Here is a 13,731-nt window from a genome sequence, read left to right on the forward strand (position 1 = left end):
GCAAGCAGAATGAAATTCAAAGTAAGCAAATAGAGATAGCGTGCCCAAAGTTTATTGATTATCCATCATAATTAACAGCCAATAATTTATTATTTACAATTTAAAAAATAATTTATTATTTGTTTAATCATCAGTGTTTGTTTATCAGTTTTATATTGAATATCTTCTTTTAAAGAGAAAGCGAGAAAAAAATGAGCAGCTGTATTCCTTCAAAACTTAGAAACTGTTTTTATAAATTTAGAATAATCCCACTGAAAATAACAAGAATCTCTTAAATAGTACAATTCAGGAAAGTTGCAAAATTTTCAATCAATTTTCTTTCTTTCTTTCTTTTTTTTTTTTTTTTTTTTTTTTTCATAATTCAATGTAAACATTGAATAACGCCATGTTGCATCATATATGTAACCACAATGCATTTTATAATTAAAAAGCAATATTAACTTCTTTAATATTCAAAAATTCAAATTACAGATAACATACGTCAAAGAAAAAAATATTAAAGGATTGCCATTATTCCCCTGTAAGAATTTTAAAGCGAGAATGTTAAAAAATATTGAACGCTGATGTGATTATAACACTGGCTCACCATAGGTGAAAGAATTTCGATTCCCACCATGCTTTTTAACGAATATCACGAGTTATATAAATAAACTGACTTAAAAATATTTCTTTCAACTAAAAATTTTGAAAAATGCAGAACCGAACGAGTCTTATTTTTTCATTAGTTTCGAAAAGCTACGAAAGTTTTACACTCGCCGCCATGCAACAGCGCCCCCTTCTGCCACCTGTTGAAGACGTACGTATACGTTGAAAACTTCTTTGTGTTCTATGTTCGACCTGATTCGTTGAATGGAATCTACCTGACAGGTACAGACGCACCTGGTCGCCAGGTAAAACTTACTGACTGCTGTAGGTGTAATCTGGACATTTTATTTGTGTGTCGATATTTGAATTTATTGTTGTCGTTTGTTTTCTTTCGGTTATGGATGCCCACTGTCAAAGTAAAATATCAAGATCGTAGTCATATCTTGGTTCTCTGTTTTACGATGTGATCGGAGTTTTAGTTTATTGAATTAAAAGAACACACCGGTAAGTTGACGTTGCAGTTCTCTGTTAATTCTGTAAATGTGTATACGTGTTTTTTTCGGAGATGTTGCCGGCATTCTATGAAGACAACATGATAAAACTTAATATTTTATATGTGTTTGAATGTATTTATTATTTAAAAATACCTTTGGCTTGTAGTGATTTTCCATCGGTATTTTTATATTTTAACTAAATATGTTTAAAATGTAGGTATTGAAATATGTAAGGAAGCGGAATACTATAATAAGTAGAATTATATTCGAATTGATTTAATATGCTATATATAAATATTCATACTCCAGACATGTACTTTTGTATAATTTGGCTTTTTTTGCTGTTTAAATTTTCTGCTATTATACAGCAGGGGTGTGAAAAATATTATACCTATGTGTTATATAATGCAGAAAATGCTTTTTTTTTTTAAATCTTTAAAAGAAGGTAGCAGTCATTTAAAATTTACATAAATATTATAAATAGATGTATTAAAGGGCAAAAACTAAATTTTTTATTTCACTAATTTGTTATTAATGAAATTTATCTTTATTTATTTATGCATGATAATGTTTACAACACATTTTTACTTGTTACATTGTTTATACTATTTCATTAACTTCATTAATTTTTATTTGCCTTTCTAGAATTGTAATTTAAACCAAGACAAATTTTTCATAAGAAAATATATTTAAAAGGAATTATTTAGAATCTAACCCAGACTGGAGTATTTTTTTAAATAAAAATTAATCATGATAATGATTTTCTCAAACAAGATAATATGTTCAGTATATATTTTTTCAGTAAAAAAGCCTATTAATTAATAAAAATTTAGAATATTATTTAATGGATAAAAAAATTGGTTAGATGTAAGATATATGTTGTTTATTAGAAAATGGGCATTCCAAACATAAATTTCTTGATTATAAGATATTTGATAATACATTCCTCTTAAAATATCTTTAGTAATTTAAGTTCATTAGTTGTTACACATTTTTATTGCCATTTTCCAACAATCAATTACTATTCATTATATATATATATATATATATATGTAATCATCGTGCTTTAAAAACATATCCATTTAACAACTTTATGGATATGAAATATTACGCTCAAAAGTTTTTTTTTAATAGTTCATGCTGTTAAAAGTAAACCTGAAAAATGAAGAATAAAACTTTATATGAAAACTTATTTCTTTAATCTGTATCTTTCTTTATCTATAAAAACTAAAGAATTTTCTCTATTAATGAATGAAAATTTTGATATTTAGTTTTACTATTTCTAAACAATTAAAATTAAGTATAATTAACTATTATTTGTTATAAATTGAATTTATCTTTAAAATTTATTTGTTAAAAACAGTTTTTAAGATGCATTCATATAATAAAATAGTTTAATTTGTATAAGAATTATAAAAAAAATGTTATAATTGATGACAAAAAGGATTAAATTTGCTTATGATTATGTCCTATTTTTGTAATGCTATTGTATGGATTTTGTCAGCCAAATTCTAAAAACTCATTTAGAACATAGTTCATAATATACCTTTTCAACTTTTAACATTCTAAAATATTCAATAATATAATAATGAATTGATAGTTTTACTCTGAATTTATAATTAAAAATTCTTATTTCTTCAAAAGAAAAATTGAAGAAACATTATTATTAAAAAAAATTCTAAAATAATTCCTTGTTTAGTTTAAAATATCTTTGTTAGTTTATTTTAAAATAATCAAGTTTTTAGATATAAATTTAATATTCAGTTTTACTTTATTCAAAGTAAGCTGTAAAAATAAATTAAAAGCAAATATATAAAATTAATTTTTAAAAAAAGATGAAATTTTTATTAAAGTGCCAAAATTTTTGAAATAAAATCTGGAAAAATAAATAAAATTTTGGGTTCTTTATTGTTTTCATTATGTTAAAAAAATTTACTTCCTTAAACTTAATATAGGTTGCAATATTTAAATAAAAAAAATGGCAAGAATAAAATAATTATTCTTAACTTTTAGCTTAACTTTGTATTTAAAAAAAAAAAAAAAAAACTGAATTTGGATTTAATGAATGAATAGAATATGGCAGCTATTTCCCCTAAATATCAAAAAATTATAATAATGATTATTTTTTAGCATGAAATTCTTAGTACCAAATTTGTTAATGAAATCTTAGTCTCTTTTTTTACTGATGTTTAAAATATTATTTGGAATTTCTAGAATAGTTCATTCTTAGTTGGTTGACATGTCAAAATTGCTTAATATTAGACATACTCAATTTGTACATATTGTTAAAGTTCATTTTTACATTTTTAATTGATAAAATTTTAACAAAAGAAATTGTTTACTTTAGATCGGTAGTAAGTATGAAAAGAAAGAAAGGAGAATTAATTATATTTAAATTTTTCTTAAAATAAATTTCTAAAAGTGTCTGAAAAATTTCTTTCATATGAGATAATGAAAAATGATTCGATTGATTGGTTTGGAAATAATCTAAAACTTCGAAATTTAGTGTTTTTAGATATTTGAATACTGTGTACTAACTGTGTTATCGAAACTACCAAAACGGAAGCTGCGGAAAGAAATAACGGAAATCATTACTTACCGGCGGAAATTGTATAGCTTTTTCAGTCAAAATTGCCTTGTAAAAAGAAGTTAAAAGATGAAGAATAATTCTTAGAAACTTCAAAATTCCCCCCCCCCTTTATAGTGTATTTTGCCATTCGGCCATATGGTAATTAGGAAATTGTTATTTTCTTATAAAAGAATTTTCTGAAATGCCGGTCTCCTTGTCTGCTAAGTAACTACGCTTCCCTTCGCCTGTACCCTCTGGTTAAAGGTAGCTCTTATGCCATAAAAAATTAAATCAACCAAGTCTTCTGATTTCTTATGCCTAAAATGTAATTAATGCCACTAATTGATCATCGTATTCTCTGAAGATCAATAAAACAGTAATTTTACAATTAATATTTTAGATATTTGAAACCGACTTGTAATTTCTGTGTCAACGTCATTTATGTTTATTGCTTCTTTTTCTACTGAGGCATCTTAACAAATTCAAGCGCCCCTGGCTTCGAGTAATTTGGCGCCCATCAGAGACTTAACTAAGAATTTAGATCGCCTATGGGCTAACGAAAATACCTAACTAATAATCAGTTTATAACATTTTTTATTATAGTATTCTGTTGTATGGGAAATCTTTTAAGTGTATAATTACCTATTTAAACATTGGTAATGTAGGTAACTTCTATAATAAGTATAGTTTAGGATTTTCTCACTGATTGTCTCTGTTTTAATATTTTCAAACTAATATACTTGTTTATGTAACACTACAAAATCGATAGCAATGTAGTTGTAAAACCTAAAGTTTTAATTTTACCATATTTAAGTATCTTTTTAGCTCAAATTAAAATGAAATCAGTATAAGAAAGTGAGACATCCTTAAAACAATGACACCTGTGGTGCACAGCTCAAATAGTCCATTGGATAAACCGTTTTTTTTTTTTTTTTTTTTTCTCCCATAAAGACTGTTTAACATTGTAAAATTAAATTTTTGATTCTTGATATTGTCACAGTAATTAAGTTTGTAAGTGTTTAAAAGACTCAAAATAAGCAAGTTAATAAAAGTGATTGATTAATTTTCATTTGTTGTAACAGATACCATTCATTTAAACTAGTCAACATCTTAATAGGATACACAGAATTGAATGATTATTTATTCCTTCCATTTTCCATCCCCCGTATACTTGCGGAGAAGACTTATTAAATTTGAAATCTTTCAGATAAGTTATCAAAAATTTCTTCAAAAATCTAATCCATATTCAAATGTCATTTTATTTGTATAAACTGAAAGTAAACTGAACCTACAATAGAAGATACTTAGTACCTAGTTTAGGTAAAATATTTTCATGTTTATTTGCTGCAAATAGAAATGGTCTATTTACCAAATGCTCACAGACTTCCATAACCATTTATTTTACTACCTGATAAAAGTAGAATCAGTAAAGCTTCGAATCGGTTCGTTAACTGCATAACTTGGGAGGATTCTCTTCACCTCTTACTTTATTTATTTTGACGAACTGACTCCCCCCCCCCCAGCTTATCTTAAGACTGATCAGTTGGTTTATTTTGATTAGTGTCCTTTTGTTTCCTCAAGACAGCATTTTTTATTATTTGGAATGGTTGTTGGAATGGAATGGCGACAGCATCAAAATCCTGAATTTTACTTCCATTATTCTTGGAAGTCCTTGAAGATAACATGTTTAATAGTTGTAGTTTCGTGAAGATATAAATATTCAGGAGCATTTACAATGGAAGGGATCTGTATATTTGTTTTGTGTTCAGAATGTTCAGTTATTGGAGATTCTCATATTCTGTTACATTGTATTCTTAATTGTAAGCGGCTATGAGTAATGGAAACACCACAAATTTGTTTTTTGAAACTCGGATATTTAGCTATTTATCAGTCAGACATCTACTGTGTCGTGCTTAAGATTGTTTCTTAGCTTTCTTACAGTCTCTTGCAATGTGTTTGTTAGTACAATACGGAAGATATTTTAAATAATATGCCATAATTTCAATTCAATATATTTTTATGACTTGCATTTACAATAGCTAACATTTTTAACTTTTATAAGAGACTTAAAACCTCTGGGCCGAAATGTTCGGGTGGAAAAGTTTCAACTTCGGCACCAGAAGGTTCCGCGTTCGAAACCCGATTCCACCAAAGATCAATCTACTGCATCTTAAATCTGAGGATCAAACCTCCTCCCGTTGGTATGACGTAGAAATTTTGTTGTCTTCGTCATTTGACCAAAGTTCAAAATTACGAGATCCGTTTATAAATTGCAATTAATATAAGAAAACTAAATAAAATTTTTCACCTATAAAGCTTAAATTTTGTAATTGTTTCCCTCGTTAACACATTCTTTTTTTTTATGCCTTAGCGACTCTTGTCAATTTCGTTTGACTTTTATGAATCAAACAGATCTATAGAACCCGGATTATTGGTTTTCACTGAAAATATATGGAAATACCTCATTATTATGAAGTCTTATTGACTGTGAAATACCTTTTTGACTCATAATTATGTGCTTATAAAAGAAATCGTCTCGTTAATAGGGAATGTATTATTAAATCTATCATTTTCAATTTCTTTGACATTCAATGCTTTTCTAGCTAGAAACTGAACATAAATATGAAAAATTTAATTAAAAGAATGAGTTTATATTTTGAATATTCGAGCTGTATAAAATGTCTTGTTAAAATACATGCAGTGAATCAAAAATATTGTGAGGAAATTTTGTGAAAACTTTTATAGAAAATTCGGAAAGGCATTTCCCAGATGTTATACATAGAACTGAATAGGATACTGTGAATACAAATGTTAAAAGTCTAATTGTGGGAATGCCATTGAAAAAGCATTCAATAGCGTTTCCCCAATTATCAACACCAAACCGCACCGGACGTCACATGGTATATTCATTTCTAGGGCAGATTTAATCTTCTATGTGTGAATCCAAAGATGAATCTTCAACTCGTAGTTTTTAACCGTGACCAAGAGATGGGAATTCAGTGACCATTGCATCAAGCCTTTGTTCTGTGTATCTTATCTTTTTCAGTTTATAACTTAATCTACTTCTTGGAAGAACTGTCTACTGAAAGACATAAAGTTAACATCTAAAACAGACCTTGAGAAATATCCGAATTTGAAATATTGCAGTTAGTAACTCATTTTGAATTTATTAGAATATATTCGTTGAAAAAGCCCCAAATTTGTGACATTAGTTCTTTATTCATTTATAATGAAATAAAAATAGCATAATAAATTCACTAAAATTTCAAACTTTATTTATTTTTAGTTTTTGTGTTGAAAATTCATAAGCGATTACGAATTTATGAAATAGCGAGGTTCACAATGATAGCGGTACGCTACAAACATGCGTTTCTCTGTTAAGATGATATAAATATTTATTAGTTCTTTTGGAATACATAGTTCTTTATGTACTTTAAAATCATCTTGAAGACCATTCTAAATTTTTCTAGCTAAAAGAGAAAACTAAAACAAAACAGAATCACTAAAAAACTATTTTGATCAAGATGATAGTATTATTTTATATGTATATTGAGCAGTTAATGAATTAACTAGAGCTTCAATATTGAACTCCCGAAGAAAAAAAAAAATTGACTACATATAGATTCTATTCAACAGTTATGGTCTTTTGTAGTGAGTAAATCCTTTAAACAAAACTTCAAAGAATTATCAATGTTACTTAATTATATTGAATAGTTATTTGTTTATGTATATGTGTCTGTTTTCTAGAATAGACACGTTACTTAGACCTTCCAAGAACTGTTTATCATCTTTAAAATAATGACCTAGATCAGTGTTAATTATTACCTTTAAAAAATTCTACCTGTTCAGGATTTTAATCGAAAACTTGAACTATTCCTAGCTATGAAAAACACGCGTATTTTTTTTAATTAAAAAATACACATGCTGCTTTGCGTTCTTGTTAGTCATGCTGAGGGATCATGCCAGTTTCCAAAATACGATCTAACGAGCGCATTTGTTTTTATATCCTACTCATTAGTGTGCAAAAAGGCTAACTGACCCTCTATCGTGTTGTTAATCATGCAACAGTTAGGATTAAACGTTCGTATCAAGCTGTGATGAATTAATGTGAATATGTGGCATGGAGGTCGAAAAACGATCACTGCACGCATTCTTTTAAGCGATATTTTTCATCATTTCGACACATTCTGAGAATCTCTTTTATTTTGGTTTTTGTTTCGTGTTGGAAAATAAGGTGATTCTGTTTGGCAGATATATATTTTATCTTATAATGAAAACTCGAAATTCATAGAAATTCAAATTTATTAAAATTATAATACTGGGAAATTTTTGAAAGGAAAATAACCATACATTCTAGATTTTTTTCATTAAAAATTAATAAATTAAAGAATGAACTAGTTTAAGAAGTTTTTTTAAATCTATAAATTATTACATATTTAGAAATGTTAAAAAGTCATAATGTTAAAATAATTCCTTTTTGAAGTTCGTTATTCTAAGCATTAAGAATTATCCCAGAAAATTTTTAAATAATTTTTGTGATAACCTATAATTTAATAAAAATCTTATTATGTGTAAACTAATAAACTATTTTATTTCTTTTTAAAGTCTCTTTGATGAAAGATTTAAGAGCGTTGTAAAATTTTATGAGCAATAGTTTTGCTTGAGTGTTGGCAAGTCTTGCTCGTAATAACTTGAAATTTTATGATGAGAAAGATTGGTCGACATCTAAGCAAAATTTTGAAATAAAATATTAAAAATCAATTTCAAATTATGAAATTATTGGAAAATAGAGATTGGGAATGGATTTCACTAAAATTGTTGATCTCATTTTTTGAATTCTACTACAACTCCTTTTGCTGAAATATTCATCTCTTAACGTTATTGTTTCTTGAAATATCTCTGCATGTCACAACGATTAGAATGTTCAAAAGTGTAGGATTATATTGGCTTTGATGAATGCTTTCTAAATACGCTTAGTTTTATAAAATTATATTTTTTCTGTGAAATCTTGATTGATAAAAAATGATTTCCAGTAATAATTTTCTCATCATTACTGAAATCCTTATATATTTAATTTTAAATATTAGTTTTTATCGTTATCTGTCAAACAGATAATACTGTACTTATCAAGCAGATAATACTGTACTTATCAAACAGATAATACTGTACTTATCAAACAGATAATACTGTACTTATCAAACAGATAATACTGTACTTATCAAACAGATAATACTGTACATTGAAATACTGTATCCTTCTTTGAACTGAGTTATACTCATTTTAAGTAAAATTATTTTGAAATTCTATATTTTAGGAATGCTTGATATGGTACTTAAATTTTTATTTGCTTGATTTTTTTTAAAAATTCGAGTATAGTTTACCTGTGCATACTTCCAAAATTAGGAAATTTTAAGTTGTTTGAAAGTTTGTTTTCGATTATTGAAATGTTTAGAAGGTGGCAACATAATGTTAAATGCATTTTTAAAGTCTGTCATTAAGAAGATTTTATGGGTTAGAATACGTGAGTGTGGGGTGAAAGTTTTGAAAATTGGGGTACCAGCTCTGTTGTTTTTATTTGACTGCGATTTAGGAGTGTATATAAGAAACTAGATTTTCCTTTCGATTAAGATTCTCTTCGAAAATATTCTACATATGGAACAGAATTTATTGCTAATTTACTTCCTAATTATAATGATAACTCGATTATTCGTACTGATTTTCTGGAAACTCTTTCTGTGAAAAAGAGAATAATATTTGTTTAAATTATAATAAATGAAGAGCAATTAAGTCTTATTTTATATTCTATTTTTTGAAAGCAGAGAATGCACACAATGTGTTAACTTATGAAACCTTTCACACACACACACACACACACACACACACACACACACACACACACACACACACACACACACACTTGCCTTTAATAATATTACAACACTTTTGGCGAACGAAGATGAAGGAAATCTTTTAAACTGAAACGCTTTTTATCATTGCTACTTTTTTCCTGCTTTATAGATACTAAATGTATCTTCATGTTATTTTATTTAAATTAATGGTGATTTCAACCATGTAATTTTGATTCTAATTGTTTGACATATTGTGAAGAAATTCTTTATAGAAATTCATAATTTTTCTGTATATCATATCCTAATTATTTATTCGCATTTTAAAAGGGTTAAAACCGTGCATCACGGTTATAAATAACTGAATTTTTCTTCGAATTATAGTTGTACAATTTTTTATTTAGGAGGTAAAATTTGTATTATTCAACAACGAGATTTTTTTTATGAGTCATTTGTCAAATTTCAGAAATTTCAGCAGTTGGTTTACTGTAGCACTTACAATTATATTTCACCTGTATCCGAAAACTTAAGCATTTGATCATTTTTTGGAATAGTATCGTCTATTTAATTGTAAAATAATTATCTCAAATAAATTGAATCTTATGTTTGCAATGCTGTCGAAACTACGATTCGAAGAGTATTTTTAGTTGGTAAGACATGGAAAATGAGTTTTTTAAAATTCATTTTCTTATTATTTATGTTTGTAAGGAATGTATCTCTTAAGTCTTTAAATTTTATTGAACAATTTACGGGAGAATATCCTTATATGTTTTTTCTAATATGACAAAACCGAGAAATGTCTGGAAATAGTTGATGAAATTGTTTGTTTTTTTTATGTTTATCTCATTATGTAATGATTTATTTTTATTGAAATATTTCAAAATGATTTAAAGAAAAGAAATTAAGTCGAATAGCACAGTTGCTGAAACTGATATTTTCTGACAGTTACTTCTCGAAATATTTTATTGAAGACTATACTGTTACTGAATTGAAAATGACCGCACTGATAACTAATTTTTTTTATTTAAACTCTTATCTAATAAATATATTTGCATATATCTAGTTACCATATATACGATAACAGCACTGATACATAAGTAGAAGTCTTATAATTTCATTACATTATAAGGCTTCAAACATGTGAGCATATTATCTCTCCACTTTGCGATTCATTTTGCAATCTCATCAATTTAAGAGCTTAAAATATTAATAATTTATTTTAAGTCTGTTTTAATGTCAAATATACGAAAAAATTGATTTTTAAATGAATGGCGCCGAAATAATTTCTGTACGCCTCTTCGTACATTTTAGGTGTGGTTTAGTTTATATTTAAATAAGCGTAGTATCAAAAATACATAAACACATTAAGTTATACAAGTGAAACATTTAGATTCATTATCTTACTATTCATAAATTAGTTGGAGGGGACCTTTTTCTTTTTATGTTTAAATTTAGGATTACTGTTTTTTTTTTTTTTTTTTTTTTTTTTTTTTTTTTTTTTTGCGATATGTAATATTTTGTAAAGAAATACCAGTGAAAGTTGAAAGCTACTAAAATTATTTTGTAGCAACAGGGGTTGGTGATGTAAATACGAAAAGTTTTTTGCTTTAATCAGTGTGTAAGAGACTGAAATATAAAATGGTACTATCGTCTATTATAAGGATCATGAGAAGAAATTCTTGTATTTGAACTTTATCTTTGAATCTTTTCGTCTAAAAGCAGACCTTCATCTTCAATAATTAGTATGTTGAATATTTAGTCGTTGCCAATCTCTTCCAAAACTTTACATGTTATCTAAGTGCTTCTGAACCTACAACTGATCGAATATCTACAATAATTTTGTTAGTTGATCTTAAATAACTAGCCGTAATTAAATAAAAAGTAATTTGCATCGATGTATGCTTAGTGTTACTCTTGCTGTCTTTGAGAGCTGTATAATATGACTACACCTAGTTCATAAATGTCATTGAAAAGGTAAGAGAATATCAAAAATACTGCTTGTTTATCTACTTTATTAAATTGTCTCAGAGCAAAATCTGATTGCTGCACTGCTAACAGAATGTGTGCTGAGATAAATTAAATGTTATAAAACAATTTGTTTCCGATTAAGTTGGTTGATTACTTTAAGAAATTTCTAAAAGTGTCGAGTAAATGTTGCGTGGGGAAAGTAGAGTGGGTTAATCAATGATCTGCCATGTGCTTTCTTTTTAACTTGTGTGGGGTGTAATTCGAATGGTAAGGTTTCGCCCACTTTCTCTCAAACATAGGTTTTTGTTCGTTTTCAAGGCCGCGTGTTTGTTGCAATATATCAAACGTGGGCTAGGCTACAATGCACGCCTTTCATACGCCTTTATTTCCGTTGTAACATTATTTCGCGTAAATTTTTGTGGAATTAACACCTGTGTTACGGTTTGTTTCCCCCTTTCAGTTTGTAAAAGCGTTGAAAAAAATGAAAATAATTTTGTCCAGAGTCTGAATTTTGGGAGCTCAAAGGTAGTTTAGGACGAAATTCAACTTTTTTTTTAGGGGCACCAGGACAAAAGCTAACGTCTAGAAATTGATATTGAACCTCGTTTTATGGAATAGCTCATAACCTTACTTATTAGCGAAAATCTAATTATAAAATCTTACCTTTGTCTTAAATGAATAACCTTTGAAACTTCAATAAGCCTTGTAATTTATTAAAATATTTTACTCTAGAATAATTATATCTGAAAATTAGAAACAGTATTTATCAGAAATCCAGCTGAATTATAAAATTTGTCATATATGTAGAAAATACATGACAGTTTTTTAATGTCCAGATGTGAACAAATCAATTCTAGAAAGGAATAATGTTAGAGTTTAACAAAACGTATTCTGCAGACGAAGATTAATTACTTGTCTACTGTATCGGAATTGCCGTTTTTATTTGAGAAAAGAGATTACTTAAAAGATAAAAAGAAATAAGTTAGTATTCTAAAAGATAATCATATTAATGTTTAAAAATATGGGGAAACTCCTTATATGCACAAAATATTTAAATTAAGAGCTATTAAATTTACGATTTGTTTGCATCCGAATGTTCGAAAAAATGACATGGAGAGACGAAAGTTTCAAAAGAAAAAAAAAATCACATCGATTGTCGTGTGATTTATTGACGCTTGTCTGTTCAGTCAAAATTTAGAAGACACGAAATATCATGCATTCTTTTAAATAAGTAAATGGTGCTGATGATTCAAATATAGGGTGAATTCAGAAATGATATTTTTTAAAGATAATAATAACTTATTATTTGGTGTTCATTCTGTTTTTAATTAAAAAATGCAAGCATTTATCATAAATTTCTATGTATTTTTCTTTCTCACTTTCTCAACTTATGTCATATGATTGGGTAAAAAGTTTAATTGTAATTTTTATATATGCTTACATTTTGAAGGATAACTAAGGTACCAGAATGAACATAGAGAATTAGAAAATAAAATTTTTAAAAAAGGAACGATTATTTTAAGATTTAAAGAAATGGAAATTTGTGAATATTTGATTGAAATTGCAATGATTTGAAGGAGGAGGGATTTGGTGCTTGGTTTTTCGAGCATTTCTAGTACTTTTTTAATGTATACTTTTGTTGTATAAAAGCGCGCAGTATGCGCACATACTTCTAATTTTATAAAATATATAATGTTCGTAGATTCTAAAGCTCGATATTGATAATCATTGCTTCTATTTTTAAAAAAGTTCTATCTCGTACATAAATTATTGATGATAATTTTTGCACGTAATAATCGTTTAACGTGCAACTTAGATGATATTCTTATATTTATTCTTTGCAGACTGCTTACCATTTTGTAATCCTTAGTAAATAACAAAAAAATGTTTGAACTTTCTGACAACTCACATAAATTTTTGAAAAATACGTTTTAAGCGTTTTAGACTAATGTTTAAATTTCTCTATTATGAACTTTTAATTTAATAAAGAATGCTATGATATTGATGAATAAAAATTATTCTTCTACTAAAAATTTTCGGAGCTAATTTTTTTACAGTAATAATAATAATAACCCTTTTATTTCAAAGGATCACTACAGCTTTTTACATTAATATCTGTATTTCAAAATTTAAAGTTAAAAAACTACTCTTAACTGAATAATGATTAAATTTGAATTTGAGTCAACGTATCATGACATTGTTTGCCGCTTGTACATATACTCCTGTCATAAATACAAACATTCAAACGAAAGCGTTTTATCCATTTTTT

The 13,731-nt window shown here is 27.0% G+C and overlaps 1 protein-coding gene across 1 annotated transcript in view; it reads left to right on the forward strand.

The window, feature by feature from the left end:
• The first annotated feature begins 855 nt into the window (after positions 1–855).
• Positions 856–13,731, forward strand: part of LOC129958169 (myosin-VIIa-like) — a 76,524-nt gene continuing 63,648 nt past the window's right edge. Inside the window, exon 1 of the mRNA XM_056070413.1 lies at positions 856–1,089. The gene's annotated coding sequence lies outside the window, so the exon portion shown is untranslated. The remainder of the gene's footprint in view (positions 1,090–13,731) is intronic.

This window comes from Argiope bruennichi, chromosome X1, assembly GCF_947563725.1.
Source record: "Argiope bruennichi chromosome X1, qqArgBrue1.1, whole genome shotgun sequence".
Classification (NCBI taxonomy): Eukaryota; Metazoa; Arthropoda; class Arachnida; order Araneae; family Araneidae; genus Argiope; species Argiope bruennichi.